This window comes from Kogia breviceps, chromosome 4 (genome assembly GCF_026419965.1).
Source record: "Kogia breviceps isolate mKogBre1 chromosome 4, mKogBre1 haplotype 1, whole genome shotgun sequence".
NCBI classification, from domain to species: domain Eukaryota; kingdom Metazoa; phylum Chordata; class Mammalia; order Artiodactyla; family Physeteridae; genus Kogia; species Kogia breviceps.
In genome coordinates this window covers 116,463,091-116,482,829 of record NC_081313.1, presented here as the reverse complement: position 1 = coordinate 116,482,829, position 19,739 = coordinate 116,463,091, and the positions used below count along the sequence as shown (strand labels likewise).

At 42.3% G+C, this 19,739-nt stretch overlaps 1 protein-coding gene and 1 non-coding gene across 5 annotated transcripts in view; both read right to left on the bottom strand.

Moving 5' to 3' along the window:
* Positions 1-17,391, bottom strand: part of MATR3 (matrin 3) — a 47,797-nt gene extending 30,406 nt beyond the window's left edge. For 3 of the 4 annotated variants that reach the window (XM_059061360.2, XM_067031735.1, XM_067031738.1), the window contains exons 1-4: positions 17,292-17,391; positions 16,028-16,065; positions 14,415-14,490; positions 13,563-13,643 (exon numbers count right to left, since the gene is read on the bottom strand). The gene's annotated coding sequence lies outside the window, so the exon portion shown is untranslated. The remainder of the gene's footprint in view (positions 1-13,562; positions 13,644-14,414; positions 14,491-16,027; positions 16,066-17,291) is intronic. The other variant, XM_067031745.1, reaches the window with a different exon arrangement.
* Positions 13,711-13,910, bottom strand: LOC131756488 (small nucleolar RNA SNORA74). The gene has a single exon (XR_009335662.1). It is a non-coding gene; the product is annotated as a small nucleolar RNA SNORA74 (small nucleolar RNA).
* Positions 17,392-19,739: the final 2,348 nt, after the last annotated feature.

The window sequence follows — 19,739 nt, the reverse complement described above, 5'->3', positions numbered from 1 at the left end:
ATGAGCAAAGGAGTATATAGCACATGTGGAAATCCCGAGAAATTGTATAGATAAGGCCGGAGGAAAGGGCCATTTCCCTGGGGTTTCAAGTTTAAACACAGAGGGACAGGCAGTCAACTGACACCTGAGGTAAATTAGTGAATACAAGTCAGATTAATAGCCCTGAAATTTTAAAAATCTTGAGAATGCTAACTCAGATTCGTGTCTTTGAAAAATCATTCTGGGTCCACTGTGAAGATAGTGGAGGGGGCAAAGATGGAGAAGAGCAGAGACCTGTAGAATGTTGAAGAGATCGTTTGGGACAAAAAGCAAATCTTACAATCAAGTAGAGTTGAATGGCAAAGGAGACCAAGTGAGTAGAGGTAGGCGAAAAAAGCGAAGAGGAGGGGAGGCAGAGAAATTGTACTGCCTTGACAGCCCAGCCAAAGTACTTAAAGGCCAAAATGATCAACAGGGTCAAATGCTACCGAGAGGTCAAGACTAGGACTAAAAACATCTAAAAAAGATTTAGCAACGTGGACTTCCAGTAAAGTGGGAGAGGAAGTCAGACGGGAGGTGCTGAGTGTATGGAAAGCTGTAAGAGGGAAACTACCAAATGCAGAAAAAGTGGCTATGAAGAGAGGAGAAAGCAGGGTTGGGGAAGATTTTTGTTTTACTATGGGAGAATTTTGGGCATAATTAAAATGTTTGCAGAAGAGTTATCTTAGGAAAAAGGATTGGTTGAAAAAAAAACAGGATGAGAAGGGATAATTCATATTGGACACTACTCAAAGGATGGGATCTGAAGAAAGGAGACATGTCTTTACTGTAACAGGCGGCATGGAGAGGATGGTGCCGAGTTGTCATTAGGAATTATAGTCAGGTGACTTCAATTTTCGGTGACTAAGCCATCTGTGGAAAGGGCTAGAGTTGCATGAAGGATAATTTTTAAATAGCCTCTGTGAAGAGTGAAACTGTAATCCCACATCTCCATTATGTTGCATGATTTTCTACAGGCTTTGAGGGCATTTGGTAGAATACATCAAGAACTGGGGTTCCCCTGAATAAGTAAGGCTTAAGCCCACTAAATAGTTACCTTTGGAATGAAATTTTGGGGGATCCTAAATGTTCAGTGAATCTTGGGTCCTCCCTTCACTTGAAACCAGATCTACCTTCTACTCTGTGAGTCTTTGATTCCAACTGATTTTAGATAAGACTTTACTTTATGTTCTCCCCAAATCTTAGATGAAAAAAAGAGGCTCTGCTTCTCTGGAGACAGAAACATGAATGCATGCTTAGTTCAGATATGCACTTAACCATGCTTTTGTACAGGCTGTTAATGCAATCTGGTGGTCATACAAAGAAGGAAAGGCAGACTTTTTCAATTGAGTAATTATTTATTGAGGATCTGCTGAGTGGGTCAACAGCAAAAAGACACACTGGAAATCAAACTGATACAATATTTCAGTCATCAAATGCCAGTTTCATGAAAGACAGTGTACAAGGGTGGGTATATAATGATGGATAAGACAAATTACCAGCTCTTGAGGATCCCAGTCTGATGAAGATTGGACAAGGAGTCTGGCCTCAAGGTGGGCCTAGCTATGAGAAGAGCTGGATCAAGAGCTCTATTCACATTTGGGTTTCTTGGCAGTGGGTGTGGTACACCAGGGATGATAACGAGGCTACGAAGCAAGTATTTCTGCTGAGACTTTGAAAGGTCTAAGTGACAAGTTTGGAATAAGGCTTTAAACACCAGGATACAGTCTACATTTGAGCTAATAATGAATACCTTTAAAAGTTTTGAGCAGAAGAGTCATATTGATTGAGGACATATATTTTGACACTACTAAGCTAATAATGCATAATTCTGAGAGTAAAGTACCATTACTCTTATTTTACATAAGAGATTAAGAAAGCTTGTCTAAGGTCATATAGCTAAAGAGCGACAAAGCCAGGATTTGAACTCTGTTCTAAATAAATCCAAACCCAGAGCTTTAAAGCATTATATTGGATTGCCTTCAGCAAAGCTGTGGTCTCAGAATCTCCTGGCAGTCCACCATCTACTTTTAAAATAGATTTAATGCCCTGGAACCAGGCCATTTCAATACTTTAGGCTATTTAAAAACAGAAAACTGGGCTTCCCTGGTGGCACAGTGGTTGAGAGTCCGCCTGCCGATGCAGGGGACACGGGTTCGTGCCCAGGTCTGGGAAGATCCCACATGCCGTGGAGTGGCTGGGCCTGTGAGCCATGGCCGCTGAGCCTGTGCTCTGCAACGGGAGAGGCTACAACAGTGAGAGGCCCGTGTAACGCAAAAACAAAAACAAAAAACCAGAAAACTGTTAAACAGTAGCTCTTTTTTAGCAGTGGCAAGGGAGGGGAAGTGGGTATAAAAAAGGGTTTGGGGGGAACTCCCTGGTGGTCCAGTGGTTAGGACTGCACACTTCCACTGCAGGGGTCCTGGGTTCGATCCCTGGTCAGGGAGATTCCACAAGCCATGTAGCAGCAAGGGCAAAAATAAATGAATAAATTTTTTTTAAAGTTTTTGAATAAGGAATACATATAATAAAATTCAAAGCACACAACAAAGAGTTTCACCAACCACTACACCCTTACATAAAGGCAACCACTATCAACCATTTGTATATCTTAAGGATTTCCTATAAACATAAACATTTATACACACACACACACACACACATATACGCTTGTGGTGAATTAAAGATTGCCACAAATAATCCTTTTCCGCACTTATGAAACAGTAGCATCAATTTCCCCCTTACCTGCCCTCTGTAAGGGCCCTGTAATTGGCTTTTAACAATAGAACACAGAAGTGATTTTAAGATCTACTTTCATCCACTTGGAAGTCAAGTGCCATGCTGTGAGACCACATCAATAGAATCAAGGTGCTTCAGTCAACAGCCCCAGCTGAGCTCCCAGGTGACAGCCAGTGGCATCTGCCAGCTAAAGCGAAGCCTCCAGATGGCAGTAGCCCCAGCCAAATCCATGTGTAACAACACAACCACCCAGCAGAGCCCAATTAAACCACAGAATTTTAATACTTGTTTGAACTAAGTTTTTTTTAAATTAGATTTCTTTTCTTTTTTCAAAAAAATTTTTGGCTGCATTGGGTCTTCGTTGCTGAAGGCAGGCTTTCCCTAGCTGCGGTGTGATCTATCTTCCTGGACCAGGGATGGAACCCGTGTCCCCTGCATAGACAGGTGGATTCTGTTTTTTGCAGTATGCAGGCCTCTCACTGCCATGGCTTCTCCCTTTGCGGAGCACAGGCTCCAGATGCGCAGGCTCAGCGGCCATGGCTCACGGGCCCAGCCGCTCCATGGCATGTGGGATCTTCCCGGACTGGGGCACGAACCCATGTCCCCTGCATCGGCAGGCGGACTCTCAACCACTGCGCCACCAGGGAAGCCCCTGAACTACTAAGTTTTAAGGTGGTTTATAATGTGGTGACACACCAAAGTCTTATTTTCCTATTTTCTGCTATTCAAAGCATTAAAAGTTTAGGTACAAGAACTCCCTGGTGGCCCAGTGGTTAAGACGCGGCACTTCCACTGCAGTGAGCACAGGTTCGATCCCTGGTGGGGGAACTAAGATCCTGCACACATGGTGTGGCCAAAAATCAAAAGTTTATGTACATATTACCCTATACATGTCAAAGTCTATGTGCAGTTTAAAATAAACCCCTCATTTTCTAAACCTATGCTGTCGCTGTACAACAGTCATAATCTACACTCACTTTCTCAATCTTACTATCTATAGTTAACTAGTGGACAGCTTGGAGAAAATTTGTTGTTGCAGAACTTTTAATTATATTGTGCTGTTCTAGCACAGTGGTCAGGCAAAATTTCTGTAGTGTCAAATGGCATTTTAGGCTTCAAAGCCCATAGTCTGTCAGAAGTACTCTGCACTTGTGCAAAAGCAGCCACGATTGGTCAATAAACGAGCATAACTGTGTTCTAATAAACATAAATATTGGAATTCTAATTGGAACTAATTATTCCTTTGATAACATCAAATTCTATTTGTAAATCTGATTGCTAGAAAATGGAATTTAAGCTATGGATTTTACTTGCATTAACTAGGGTTAAGCATCACTTAACTGTTTATATCTTTTGCCATTACCTATCGGGTTGTTGAGCTTTTACCTCTTAATTTATAGGGACTGTATTAAAGAAAAATTAACTCTTGGCAAACATTTTATTGATTGTTTTTCCATAAAAAATTTTTAAAAATCTAGACAGCATCCAGTCTTTTTAAGTATTCATTTTGTTTTTTTCACGTAGAAGGCAAAGCTACACAATTATAGATATCTTGTTTTCTTCTTGAACTTTTTGTTTCAGGATCTATTTTTGTATTCCCTTAATTGTTCCATTCATCGAGTAGTCTACTCAGGTGCCAGTACCACCCTTTTTTTTTTGGCTGTACCATGCAGCATGCAGGATTTTAGTTCCCCGACCAGGGATCAAACCCTTGGACTGCCAAGGAAGTCCCCACCCTGTCTTATTATTTTAACATCTGGTAGAGCTAGTTTTCCTTTATGACTCTAGTTCTAATATTATATTATTCATAATAATTCTTAATATTATGGTTTTCCCATATGAATGTTAGAATCAACCTACTTCCAAAATTATCCTGTTATTTTTAATGAAATTTTAATAAACTTATACTTTTCTTTAGAATTATTATGTTGAGATTTATTGGACATGGTATGACTTCCATTTAAGGTCTCATTTTTGTCATTTTAATATTTTTCATATATAACTTATACATGTCTTAATGATTCCTAGTTTTGTCTTCCTTCCAGTTTATCTTCAAACTGATTACTTGCTACTTTAATGTACTATTTTCAGATGACACAGCATTTAAGAAAACTTATTATCTACAACTGATTTTTACCTTTTTCCCCATTTATACATTTTCTTCTCATACCTCTTTGTTTTTGATAGTACCTTTGAACAAAGGTTTCTGTTTTAATCGGAACAGTTCTAGGGTTTCCCTATTAAGCATCACACAGGCTTTCAGAATAAGATACATTTTACCAGATTTGGAATCCTGACTCTCAGCAATTTTAGTAAATGCCATTTTAGCATGTTGGGATAATATTTAACTTTTATTGAGATCAAGTAATTGCAAATATTTTCGATGTATTCTTAAAATAATCTAGGAATAATGTTATATTTTTATATAATGGTTTATCTATTAAGGTCTTTATGTCCCTAATTTAGCAGGTATATTCCACTATGTATGTGAAACAGAAAAGAGAATCCAACTCCCATCCTCTAAAAACATAAATTCTTGAGGAATTTTTAAATGTCTTGAAATTCTTATTCTGACCCTCTCATTGAGCCCATAGTTTAGTAGCACAGGCACCGGAGAATTTTAATAAAATATGATAAGTCCTACTAAAGAGCAAAGCGAGGGGTGGGGATGTGTGACATCTTTCAGGGACTACTGAAATGCTTCTCTTCTTGCTTCTAGTCTCTTACACATAACAAATGCCACATACCTTGTTTCAAGCCATCGGCACCTTGGCCACTATTGCTGTAGCTTGAGGAAGCTTCCTTTTGCTATTAACATACACGAACATATACAGACAGCCTTTACCCTTGCTTTTAAAAGGAGTCTCCATTAGGGACTTCCCTGGCAGTTCAATGGTTAAGACCCTGAGCTTCTAATGCAGGGGGCACAGGTTCGATCCCTGGTTTGGGAACTAAGATCCTACATGCCACACAGCGCGGCCAATAAATAAATAAATAAAATAAAAGGAGTCTCCATGTACTTCATACTTCCTCTTATAGCACCCAGGAGTCTCTGTTGGCTGAATCAGGTTGATGATTGAAGCTATTTATGAGAATTAGTTGGAAGGGAACTATACATGAAAGCCTCAAACCAATCACTAGCTTTGAAGTCAGATTCAGTGACCACCACCATAGTTCCTGGACCAGCTGTGTGACCTTGGGCAAATAACAGCATGTACCTTATAGGACTGTTGAGAGGATTAAGAGATGTATAGAATGAATTTAGCAGTTTTGGCCCATGGTCAACATGCAGTAAATATTCTCCACATTCTATGTCCTGAAGTGTATTTACATAAATATCCTAAAATGACAAAACCATAGAATCAAAGATTATTCACTTTTATAGAGATCCATAGTAAACATGTTAAAATTATCCATTTAAATCTGGTTATAAGTTTTATCCCGGCACCTACTTTTCAGTGCAATGACTTCTATAAGAGAGGTTCTACAAGTTATAATTTAGAAAGATGTTTCAAAAATTTTCTTCAACATAAAGACACTTACAGATTATCAAAAAACGTTTAAAAGGCCACACACATTTTAGTTAGAAGATGTCTCAAATTTGAACAACAAATCCTCTGCAATTCCATTATTTTCATATAACACTTTGAAGCTAAATTTAGTTTCAAATAGTTAGGCACCGTTATATCTTTAGAGTCCACCAGCAAATGATTTGGAAACCCAACAGCTTTGTTTCCATGATTTTTCTTTTCAAAATTAAACAAAACCAAACCAGCACTGTTATTATCCTTACTTACTGGGGTATTGTTAAAAAGTAGGATATGCCTATGGCCTTACTCTATATTGGGTACCTTATGACACACTGATCTAATATTTACCAGTTGAGGCTCTTTAGTCAGCTGTCAGTAGAATTGAGGCTGCTTGGCTATATGGGAGTGAAGTAAACCTCTAAAAACTGGTGAATAATATCTTTCAAAGGACTGTAACACGGCATGGGGCTATTCAGCTCCGCGGTAAGTCATGGTATGACACATAAAATGGGTGCTCAGTCAGGGAGAGTGGCTTCTCTGCTGAAGTGCTGCCTGAGCTGAGATCTCAAAGTAGACAAAGTGGAAAAGGAAGACGGAATGGGAAAGGGAAACAGAATGTGCAGAGACCTAGACGCCAAAGGACTGAAACAAACCAGCATGTCCAGAAAGAAATCTGAGGGTGGTAAACATGAGAGGGCTAGACTGTGTCTTGTTCATCACGTATCCCCAATGTCTAGCAGAGTTCAGTTCATAAAAGCTGTAAAGCCATAAAAAGGGTATGAGTTAAATGACTAGTCTTCTGACAAGATAAGTAAATAGCATAGGTTATTTACTCATCTTCCTCTAACTCAGCCCGGGAGATATTATACACACAAATAAGAGGGAGGTTAGGGATGTCAGAAACTAAATATGAAGAGTCCACTGGATGAACAGATCATGATTGGGCCCTACTATACAGGGGCAAGAAATGGAAGCCCGGTGTAGAAAAGGGTAGAGTGCCATGGGAGTAGGGGTTGTGCCATAGGCTGGCAAAAAAACTCTCCTGGGGTGGCCAACATACTGTAACCATTAGCTCCTGGAGTTCTCTGGAGATTTACAACTGAGGGGAAGAAGAGGAAGTTCTACCATCTGCCATTCTGGTGAAGTCCAGATTCTAACTCATAGGCTCTGTGCCTTGAGGACTTCTCTACTTTCCTTCAATTCATTAGTACAGTAGGGCCTGGGCTTGGCTTCTCCCTTCTACCACCAGCTGATACAAAATTCCCATCCTCTTCTGTGAGCTCATAGGGTAAAAATAATCAGTCATACAGCATCTACTATAAAAGACAACAGCCTCAAGCAATATTCTAAATGAAAGAGAATAAACAAAGACCATAGACTAAGACATGTTGAGTATTAAAAATGGAATGTTCATAAATCATAGCAGTGTTTTCTTAGGTCAGTCTCCCAAGGCAATAGAAATAGAAGCAAAAATTTTTAAATGGGACCTATGGGCTTCCCTGGTGGCGCAGTTGAGAGTCCACCTGCCGATGCAGGGGACACAGGTTCGTGCCCCAGACCCGGGAAGATCCCACATGTCACGGAGCAGCTGGAGCCTGCACATCCAGAGCCTGCGCTCCGCAACGGGAGAGGCCACAACAGTGAGAGGCCCGCATACCGCAAAAAAAAATAAAAAATAAAAATAAATTAAAATGGGACCTAATCAAACTTTTAAGCTTTTGCATAACAAAGGAAACCATAAACAAAACGAAAAGGCAACCTACAGAATAGGAAAAAATATTTGCAAATGATGCTATGGACAAGGGCTTAATTTCTAAAATATACAAACAGCTTGTACAATTCAGTGTCAAAAAAACAAACAACCCAATCAAAAACTGGGTAGAAGACCTAGATAAGACATTTCTCTAGGGCTCCCCTGGTGGTGCAGTGGTTGGGAGTCTGCCTGCTGGTGCAGGGGACGCGGGTTCGTGCCCCGGTCCGGGAGGATCCCACATGCCGCGGAGTGGCTGGGCCCGTGAGCCATGGTTGCTGAGCCTGCACATCCGGAGCCTGTGCTCCGTGGCGGGAGAGGCCACAGCGGTGAGGGCCCCCCCGCCAAAAAAAAGACATTTCTCTAAAGAAGACATACAGATGGCCAATAAGCACATGAAGATGCTTGACATCACTAATTATCAGAGAAATGCAAATCAAAACTACAATGAGGTATCACTTCCCACCAGTCAGAATGGCCATCATTAAAAAGTCTACAAATAACAAATGCTGGAGAGTGTGTGGAGAAAAGGGAACCCTCCTACATTGTTGGTGGGAATGTAAATCAGTGCAGCCACTATGGAAAACAGTATGGAGGTTCCTTAAAAAACTAGAGTTGCCATATGATCCAGGAATCCTGGGCATATATCCGGAGAAAAATCTAATTTGAAAAGATACAAGCGGGACTTCCCTGGTGGCGCAGTGGTTAAGAGTCCACCTGTCAATGCAGGGGACATGGGTTCGATCCCTGGTCTGGGAAGTTCCCACATGCTGCAGAGCAACTAAGCCCGTGCACCACAACTACTGAGCCTGTGCTCTAGAGCCCATGTGCCACAACTACTGAGCCTGCACACAACTACTGAAGCCCGCGCACCTAGAGCCCGTGCTCCGCAATGAAAAGCCACTGCAATGAGAAGCCCACACACCGCAATGAAGAGTAGCCCCTGCTCGCAGCAACTAGAGAAAGCCTGTGTGCAGCAACAAAGACCCAACACAGAAAAAAAATAAATAAAATGAAAAGATACAAGAACCCCAATGTTCATAGCAGCACCATGTAGCTGACAGGACCTAGAAGCAATAACACCTTAGTATCTAGAGCACATGTAGCGCCCAGCTCTTGGTTCCTTAATAACATTCTCCAATAAAGGAACCATGACTCCTCAGATAAATGGCTAACTCTGGGACAGGAAAGATAAGATGAACCTGGAGCATCTTCTGATGCCATAAAGTGAGAAGTGTTTAAAAACAACAGCACAATGATGGGGGCATATTGAAGGGACACAGGAGTCAACTGTAAGAGCTCCCAGTGGCCAAAGATGCAACACTTTCAACAAAATTAAGTTAATTACTGGATTATTTCCCAAAGCATAAAATGAATATCCATGAGTCCATAGTCATAGAAATAAATTTAATAAATGAGGGAAGAGACCAATTACTTTCTATAGAATTTCAATTAACTGATGTAAATATTTCACCCTTAAGAATACAACTCCATACTACTATATATAAAATAGATAACTAAGAACCTACTGTATAGCAGAAGGAACTCTAATAATACTCTGTAGTGACCTATACAGGAATAGAATCTAAGAGTGGACATATGTATAACTGATTCACTTTGCTGTACCGCAGAAACACAACACTGTAAATCAACTATACTCCAATATATATATATATTTATAAAGGAAGAATACCACAACTCCACTCTTCTTAAGTGTGGGCTGCACATACTGACTTCATTCCAAGGAGTACAGCACTGGGGAGCGGGGGTAACTTTACAGTGGAAATACCTGAAAATATGACCTCAGCCACATGATCAAGGTTAACATCAATAGTAATAAGTCATATTGATAGTATGTACCCTTGATATGGGAAAATGGTACTGTGGTCTTCCTTTCAAAATCACTTAAGATTTTGAAATCCTAATTATGAGAAAAACTCAAATTGAGAAACTTTCTACAAAATGCCTTACTCAAAACTTGAGGTCATCAAAAACAAGGAAAGTCTAAGAAGCTGTCACAGCCAAGAGCAGCCTAAGGAGACCTGATGACTAAATGTAATATCTTCAATGGGATCCCGGACAAAGGACATTAGGTGAAAACTAAGGAAATGTGAATAAAGCATGAACTTTAGTCAGTAATAATGTACCAATATTAGCCTATTAATTGTGACAAATGTACTATACTAATATGTTAACATTAGGAGAAACTAGGTGCAGGCTACATGTGAATTCTTTGTACCATCTTCACAACTTTTCTGTAAATCTACAACTATTCTAAAATGAAATAAATTTCAAGGTCCATTTTACCACCCCTTTCCCAGGTAACAGTTAAGTCACCCTTAAAAAGCAGTATAAAATGTTCTCACACCCCAAAGGGCTTATAATGGAGATTAGGGAGAGCTAAAGTAACGGGCTCCTTTGAACCAGGCCTTAGGATCCTAAATTGACAAATATATGACCTAGCATGTTGGGTCATTAAGTGTTCCTAAATAACAGTAAAGAGAAAGGTGCTGCTAAACAGACATTCTAAGTATTACAGTTGATTTCTTAATTCAGTGAAATTCTTTTCCAAGAGAATATTGACAGGTCCATTAACTGGAGCTGTTCATAAAGCCCTAATTAAGCAACAAGACTCACAAGAGCCACTGTCACTGTTTTAGGTTCTTAATTAGTTGCCCTTACCAGGTTGTTTTCCTTTGTGTGAATTTCTAGGCACTGAGCCACCTTTTTATGTCCCTTTGGGGCCTGCAGAATTTATTCCTCTGGGGTTTTGTTTTCCTGATTAAAATTTGAGATATAATCCAAAATTTCAATGTAAAAGTTCATTGACAAGTTTCTTTCAACCCTGAAGGAAGGAAAATAAATTGACAGGCACCAGGGATAGCACTCAATACTTGGGGCCCCCTACTCATCCTGCTTTAATTTTCCCTCTTAATATAGTACAGGACCTGAAACTTGAGCAGAGCAATGAAAAGGGGCACTTGTGTTTACTAACTGCTATCTATGGCAGGAGGTGGCAGCTTGGATATTTACAGACCAATATCTGCCAGTCCAATTTCAGTTTTCATTGCAGCATGGGAAAAAGGTGATGGCGAAAGGAATGGATAAAAAGCTACTCTGAAATGTATAACTTCATCTTAGACTCAATAGGAAGTGACCAATTAACTTCACTTATCAAGTAGGAAATCCCATTAAATTATTTTAATGTGCATGATTAAGCCACTGAAACCTCCTGGGGTATTGAATACAGGCACAAACACCAAATGAATTTTCCCTTTTCAAGTAGCAACATAGGGGCCCCTCCCTGCACCTGGGTAGCTTTACCATGCTCAGGAAAGCAATCTGTATGCTCAGAGGAACTTGAGATCCCAGATTTTAAACCCTGGCTATTCATGATATATAAAATTTTCCTCTTTCCTTAGGGACCATTTCTATTTCACTACCTAGGGTTGAGTTTGTGATCAGCTTCTGCTGGAAACCAGATTGCTATTCTTTCTTAGGGCCTCTTCTTTTTTTTTTTTTTTTTTTTTGTGATATGCGGGCCTCTCACTGTTGTGGCCTCTCCCGTTGCGGAGCACAGGCTCCGGACGCGCAGGCTCAGCGGCCATGGCTCACGGGCCCAGCCGCTCCGCGGCATGTGGGATCTTCCTGGGCCGGGGCACGAACCCGTGTCCCCTGCATCGGCAGGCGGATTCTCAACCACTGCGCCACCAGGGAAGCCCGGGCCTCTTCTTTAGGTGTACATTAAAAGAGAGATTATAAGTAACCCATTTAAAAAGTATATATAACAAACACCAAACACAAGAAATAAGGACTATCCTACTACTGGATAATTTACCAAAATCACCTCAGTCCTCTAAAAGGAGTTTAATACCATATGGTAAAAGCTTGCTCTAAGGCAAAGGTATTGATAACATAATTTTTCAGGGACACATGTTGGTACTGGCCCTAAATCTGTCACAAATGAGCTATAAACTCCCAAGGCCTGAATTTCATTCCCTAAAACAGAGTTTGGTAATTCTGGCCTGCCATCTGTTTTTGAAAGGGTCTTAAGCTTAGCATGGTTGAGGGGAATTTTTTCTTTCAACACCGAAAATTTTGTGAAATTTCACTTTCAGTGTCCCTAAATAAAGTTTTTTTTAAAAAATAAATTTATTTATTTTATTTATTTATTATTTTTGGCTGTGTTGGGTCTTCGTTGCTGCATGCGGGCTTTCTCTAGTTGCGGCAAGCAGGAGCTACTCTTCATTGTGGTGCGCGGGCTTCTCACTGCAGTGGCTTCTCGTTGCGGAGCACGGGCTCTAGGCGCGAGGGCTTCAGTAGTTGTGGCACATGGGCTCAACAGTTGTGGCTCGCGGGTTCTAGAGCACAGGCTCATTAGTTGTGGCGCAAGGGCTTAGTGGCTCCGCAGCATGTGGGATCTTCCCAGACCAGGGCTTGAACCCGTGTCCCTGCATTGACAGGTGGATTCTTATCCACTGTGACACTAAGGAAGTCCTGCCATAATTTTTTTAGAATTTTAAGTATTCCCACCTATAAAGAAAACCTCAATCCTGTTTTTCCTTTGGTCTCACACTCTGATCACACTCAGTACTCCTGACACCAGATGTGTGGGTGTTTTTCCCACACCAAGCAAATCTTGTCACCAGCTGGGTGTCCTGCAATTTAACTCAATTCTGACAACATCTACACCTAGAGATAACTTCAGATCCCAGAGGCCAAGGGCACAGTCCCACAAGACTGCCCCTTCTCCACTTCAGATGCCAGACACAAGTCCAGGTTGTTAACCTATACTTCTGACAGAAAGGCTGTAAGTCAGAGATTGCCACAACCTCCTCCTTGGGTTTGACTAATTTTTGCTTGAGTGGCTCAAAGAGCTCAGGAAAACAGCTTACTGTTTACCTGTTTATTATAAAAGGAAACGATAAAGGATACAAACGAACATCCAGATGGAAGAGATGCATAGGACAAGGTATGTGGGAAGGGACGCCTCTCTCCCAGCAACTCAACGTGTTGTTCACCAACCTGTTAAGTTCTCTGAACCCCATACTGTTGGAAGTTTTATGGAGGCTTCATCATGATCATTAACTCCATCCCCAATCCCTCTCCCCATTCTGGAGAACGAGTGTGTCTGAGGGGGTGTGTGTGTGTGTGTGTGTGTGTGTGTGTGTGTGTGTGAGAGAGACAATTCTAAGCTCTAATCATTGCCTGGTCTTTTTGGTGACCAGCCCCACCAGAACAAAAGACATATCACCCAGGAAGTTCCAAGGGATTTAGGAGCTCATTGTCAGGAGCCACATTCAAAGACCAAATATTAGAACAAAAGATGCTCCCAGTGCTCTGATCACTTAGGAAATCACAAGGGTTTTAGGAGCTGTACCAAAAACCAGGGGCAGATATATATATATCAAGTGTGTGTGTGTGCATAAAAAGTTGTACGTATATATATTTTTTCTATTATTTCACACCACCCATCTGAGCTGAAGTGAGTTAACTGGAAACTACATGACAAAAGCACTGCATACATTACTTATCTTGGTGTCACAAAGGGCTGTCAGACATCTGAGGTCCCAGTGGAGGAAGGTTTCTCACTCAGGTAAAGGCATCTAGGATTCAAAGAGGAAAGGAATGACAGGCTATCCTTAAGGCAGGCTCCTTTACTAACAGAAAAAAACTGTTTGCACCCAGACTAGGACCAACTCCACAGGAGGAGTTACTCCACTCTCAGAGGTGCAAAATGTTGCCCAAAGGTACTCAGCCACAGCGCCAAAACAGTACCAGAGCCAGACCTCAATAAAGGCAGCACTTGCTCTTCCAACAGTGCAACACCATCCGAGGCATCACACTAGCCTGGACAGCTGACAACTGCTGGATGATTCCTGAAACAGTTTTCTTATTGTTTCAGATACCCAAGTACCCAGGTAGAAGACATGGATATTGGTATCCCCATGAATTGAACATTGACTGCAAAACAGAGGCCTGGGAGCACTGATTGCAGACCCTGCTGTCAAATCCTTTAAAAAATTGGAAACAGGAAACCCTTTCCCATGGCTTCAGTCATTTTATCCAACAGAGAGTTCTTGCCATGTGCTGGGCACTGTGCTTGGGATCTAGCTGTGAACAAGGTAAGATACACTAACCTTTCCCTCACAGAATTTACAATCGCCCCAGTTTCCTCAGATGGAATGACACAGATAATCTCAAAGATCCCACATGCCTTCAGACCATAATCACCAAAATCCTACTCAGCCTTTCCCTGAGTAGGATTTGTTAGGGGCAAATACAGTTGATTCTGCCTCCCAATTGTTTCCTGATGGGCTCCAACTAACAAACAGGCCTGGCACATAGTCAATGTTGGAATGAATAAGGACATTTACCTGATAACTCCATACACAGACTGTCCATCTGCCACTAATTTCAGGAGGGCCAAGGATGCCCTACTTTCAAGTCATCCTAAAAAGAAAAAGATTTCAGTGTTCAACATCCCAGCTCTTAAAGCTGCTTTTTTGTAGAGATAGAAATAAAATGCTGTCTGTCATTTATGATTTACCATAATTTTTATATCCTCAACAATTATTTTATTTCCCATTACTTACCTTTTTTCTTGCCTGTTACTACTAAAGACCTCTAGATATCACTTGTGTTAAGAACCAATATATTTAAAGGCTTTTCACAATGAACATTTGAGGTATTCACACAAAGCACCCAACATTTAGCTAAGAGAATCCTTTTAAGGCAAAGCCAATTGATAGAACAAAACTAGCTTTAATAACTCCTCTGCCTCCCAACATCCTCACCAGTTCCTTCTGTAGAACTTTCTGTCACTTTTCACAGAAAGCAGCAACTAAGTCAGCCCTATTGGACAACCTCCAGCATCACCCTGAGTGATAAGTGATTGCCTAGAACTAAGCATCTCTTTTTAGAAAATTAGCATTCTGAAACAATGTCACTACAAAGGGGACTCAATATCTACTGCTCCAAAGAGGCAACAATTCCGCTTACTACTGAAAATCAGTGAGATATCAACAAAAATATACTGTCAACCTAAAGCATAAATTATTATCGTTGTAGCTAGGCCTAGTATCTAGAGGCCTCTCAATGAATTGCTATTTTTATATTCTACTAATGAGCTAAAGAATGCCCAGGGAATTCCCTGGCGGTCCAGTGGTTAAGACTCTGCACTTTCACTGCTGAGGGCCCGGGTTCGAACCCTGGCTGGGGAACTAAGATCCCACAAGCCGCACAGTGCAGCCAAAAAAAAAAAAAAAAAAAAAAAAGCCCATAATTTTAAAGCAAATTCACATCTATGTTTCCTTGTAAGGCATGGCATTCTCACAGGTAACTACCGCTATCCTTCTACAAAGGGTTTATCCTGACTAGCTCTATACTGTGGGGGAGTGGGAGCTATGAAATCTGCAAAACTCCCATTGACTTCCGCCCTCTATAAGGTCCCCTCTTTTGTGTGTGTGCACACATGTTGTGTTTTGTTTGGCCGGGGGTGGGGGGTGGTGCGGGGCATGTGGAACTTCCCAGACCAAGGATCTAACCAAACTGAGCAGTGGAAGCTCAGAGTCTTAACCACTGGACCACCAAGGAAGTCCTATAAGGCCCCTTTTGAGCACTTGGTAGACTCAAAAAAAAAACCCCAACTTTTCCTCTCTACTTATATATCCCTCCATTGTCTTTGTTCTGTTTCCAAGGCAAGATTCAAGGAACTTCATACTAGCCAAACCTGTCAGACCAGAACCATTCTCCATGTTAGGTTTTTCCTTGCAAAGGCATGCTGTTGCAGATTTAACCTTAATGGAAAAGCAACTATGCTGGCATCCTGGTATAGTTAACAACATAGTTGGCATGAACTAGGCCCAGAATGCCAACCAGCTATATTGGCTGCTGTTCTCCCAGCAGTGTAACACTTGCCTAGATACACGGAAACCTAGGCAGCTGCCTACAGCTGGGGCCAAAGGTAGGCTAATGGAGTTGCACTCACCTGGCGCTGCATCTTCCAAAAGTCCACAGCAGGCCCCTCTGCAATCAAAGCACTCCAGGTTAGAGTCAGCCAACAGTTAGTGAACACTTACGTGGAGTTCAAGACCCCTACCCTCAAAACTGTAACTTGGTGAGGCCTGAGCCACAGAAACAATTGTAGGAAATAAAACAAAAGGTTTCCCTTGGTTAGCTTTATTGTCATATGTCATTTGTACCTGCATACCACAGCAGTTCAACAGTAGCAAATTAATGGTCTCATCAAGTATCAAATTAATGGCTCTGTCACTTAACACCCAAGTGGCAGTGGGCAAGTAACTTAACCTCTGTACCTCAGTCTCCTCATTTGTAGAATGGGGGTGTTGATAATAGTACCTAGGGTGGTTGGGAGATTTAAATGGAATATAAATTAAGCCCATAGAATAATATCTGCTATAGACTGATAACTCAGTTAACACTTGCTATTATCAGGAGCTATATTCCAGACAAAGAGATAAATACTGGTGAGTAGAAGGGGAAGTTATCCTGGGAGAGCAGTGGGCAGTGAAAATTGGAGAGGCTGGTTAAAACTAGATTGAGAAAGGCCTCAATTATGTGACCTCTTGAAGAACCATAAAACAGCACCTTAAAAAATGATTGGATGCAGTAATCGGTGTGAAAGGAACTGGAGGCAGTTAGGTTGCCATTCCTGCCAACGACCCCAACTACTGGTTGAAAACAATAATCAAATATTTGCAAAAATGTTAATAAACATTCCTACCCACTCACCCTTATAATTTATCTTATATATATAAGGTGAGAGTATCTAAGACCATACTTTTTTCCAGCCATCCTCTAATTTCACTCCTAAACGCCTCCAAACAATTTAGAGGAAAAGGAAAATAGAGGGGGCTTATTGTCCAGGTCTAAAAACGAATCCAAAAACAGCCTGTCCCTTTCAGGGGCTCGGGTTGAAGGGACTGACCGAGCTCCACCCGAACACGTGTTCCTCAGAAACCTTCCCAAGTCCCTGGCCCTGGTGCCTAGGGACCGAGACTCTCCGAGACCGGCTCTAGGGAACTCTCCAGTGACGGTAGGGATGGTAGGAAACAGGGGGCGACTCTGGGGGTACGATCCTCCAGCATCTCTTCAACATGCCCTCCGAACCTGGGGTCACGAGGGAACGAACGCCAATTTCGTCCCGTGCCTCGGAAGAAGCCTCCCCACAACTGCCTCTCGCCCCTGGCTGCTAAACCTCCAAGGCCTCTCCCCTATTTGCCCTTACTCACCAGCACGTGTCCGGAGCCCGACGGGGACACTGCAGCCCGGGTAGAGTCCGCAGAGGAAAGGGCAGCCGGGAGTCGAGGGGAGCCCCGCCCCGGGGCGGCTACTGGGCGGGCCCTCAGGGGGCGGGGCCCAGAAATCCCGCCCAGGAAAGAGTTAGAAAAATGGGAGAGCTGTGGCAGAGGTGAGCATAGTCTTTTACAGGACCTAGACCCCAGAAGAGAGAAGGTAGGAATCAGAACAAGCGTTACAATTATCTGACAACCATCCCATTTGTTACTTACGCATGGAAAGGGCGCTGGGTGTGGGACTGCTTAAGAGAAAACTTGGTGTGTCCTAGCGGGGCGGTGCTTCCCGCCTGCCCACACGAAGCGCCGCGGGTTCCTCTCACACGTGTGGCGCCTTTCGGTTGCTGCAAGCTCAGCCCACGCTTTTACCACCTCCCACGCAGATCCTCTTTCTGGCTTTCTTCAGCAGTTCTGTCACTCGACTAACGGATCGCCCTCCCACACAGGTCACCTCGGTCTTTGGGATCTCTCCAGGAGGTTTTCGGCTAGATTATGCTAGTCACTCCAGCCTAACCTGCGGGACCATCCCTGCGGCCCTGTAGTGGGATCCTTAGCTGAGCTGCAGCAACTAAAGAGTACTGTCTTTCTCTGCCAGACTTGCCTTTCACCGTGGCACAATAGCCAAAGAGGCCACATTTTGCCCACCAGGTTGCCAGCATTTCTTTTGAACACTAAACCATCCCCCACTACCTGGAGTCAATATGATTCTCTCCTGCTGAACATTTGGTGAAGCTGAGGACTAGAAGGGCAAGGCCCAGCAGCAGTAATTCCGAAATCCATTCCATAATTCTCAAAATTCTAAAGCCACTTCGTTCCTATTGTTCCCCCACCTCCAGTATCCTACTGGCTCTGCTGATCTGTTGCACCTGGCACCTTCGTCAGGTGAACCCCTGGGAGTCAGCCAATGCCCTTATCTGCCAACATGTTTTATTATCTATTTCCTCAGGTATTTCATAACAAACAAAAAAAAGTGCTTCCTGTACACCCCCACCCTTCCAGACCTCTGCTGAGAAAGCCCAGAGTCCTACATTGATTCCAGAAAAAGGCTTCAGGCCCTAAGGACAGAGAGCCACTGAAGTGGCAAGCACAAATCCTCCCCAGTTTTGATGGAATTGGACACAGGCTCTGGTAGGAAAAAGGCTTACATAAATACAGTAATTAAAAACGTCACATGATCAGTGCTGGGCTGGTAGGCAGGAGCTCTGCTTTGTAGTTAAATAGGAAAGTGGCTGAAGACTGCTGCCATAATCAATGCCTGCATCCAGCTGCCACAGTATGTTCATAAAGGAGGGTTATGAGAGCTATAAAACTGGGCAGATGGGGTGGGTAATTGTCCTGCGGAGCTCTGCTAAAGGAGAAATTGCATTGGCATCTCATCTATTTTGCTTTCTTTCGTTCCAAACACACAAAATGGAGAAGGCAGAGCTACCCTGAGGATTCATGAAAAGGAAGGATGAGGTTTGTGTGAATGTGTGCGTGTGTGCTTTCAGAGCAAAGACAGGAAGTAATTGAGAATAGGGAGATACCAGGGCCTTTGAGGAGAGAGGGACCAAATGACCGAGACAACTGGTTTCACAGATCAGTCCAGGGAGAAGGCAGGATGGAGGGAAGGCCAGACATTATAAGTAAGGCTGAGAGATGTGCCATGTTCTCATGTGATATTGAAAATGTGGTCACCTTTTTTAGCTATAGGCCATTCAGTGTCCTTTGGAGGAAAACCTAGATTATGATTTCTTCATTTGTCAGTTAAAAAATCCTTTATAGTCAACCTTCTAAATCTCCATCCTTTTAAATTCTGAATTCATTTTGGCGAGTTGACTTATATGGTCTTTTATTTATAATATCAACTACTTTTTTACATTTTTGTTTGTTTCTTATTCTTGCAAAGACACAATTGTTAGGAATAACAAGAAAAGGGAGAATTTCTAGAAAAAAAAATGCAGCGAGATTAAAGGCAAAGGATTAGGGAAGGTCCATGAGCTCTGAGTTTGATCTCATAATCGAAAGGCTGGCCCCAAGGGACACTAGGTTTCCAAGCTTTTTGCCTGCCTTTCCCTTTCTCCTTAATTTATCCTCTCCTTCTTGCTTCCTTACTTGATGTCTTTCAGCCCCAAGACTGCTCTTTTCCTCTCCTCCCTGGACAGGAATCACCAGTAGAGAAATATTTAATCATTTCTTCAATTAATCTGCCCATCAACATTTACTGACCATCTACCATTTACCAGATCCAGTTCAGGCGCTGCATATAAAGTCAGAGGAATAGGACTTACCTGGTGGCACAGTGGTTAAGAATCTGCCTGCCAATGCAGGGGACACGGGTTTGATCCGTGGTCCAGGAAGATCCCACATGCCGCAGAGCAACTAAGCCCATGCGCCACAACTACA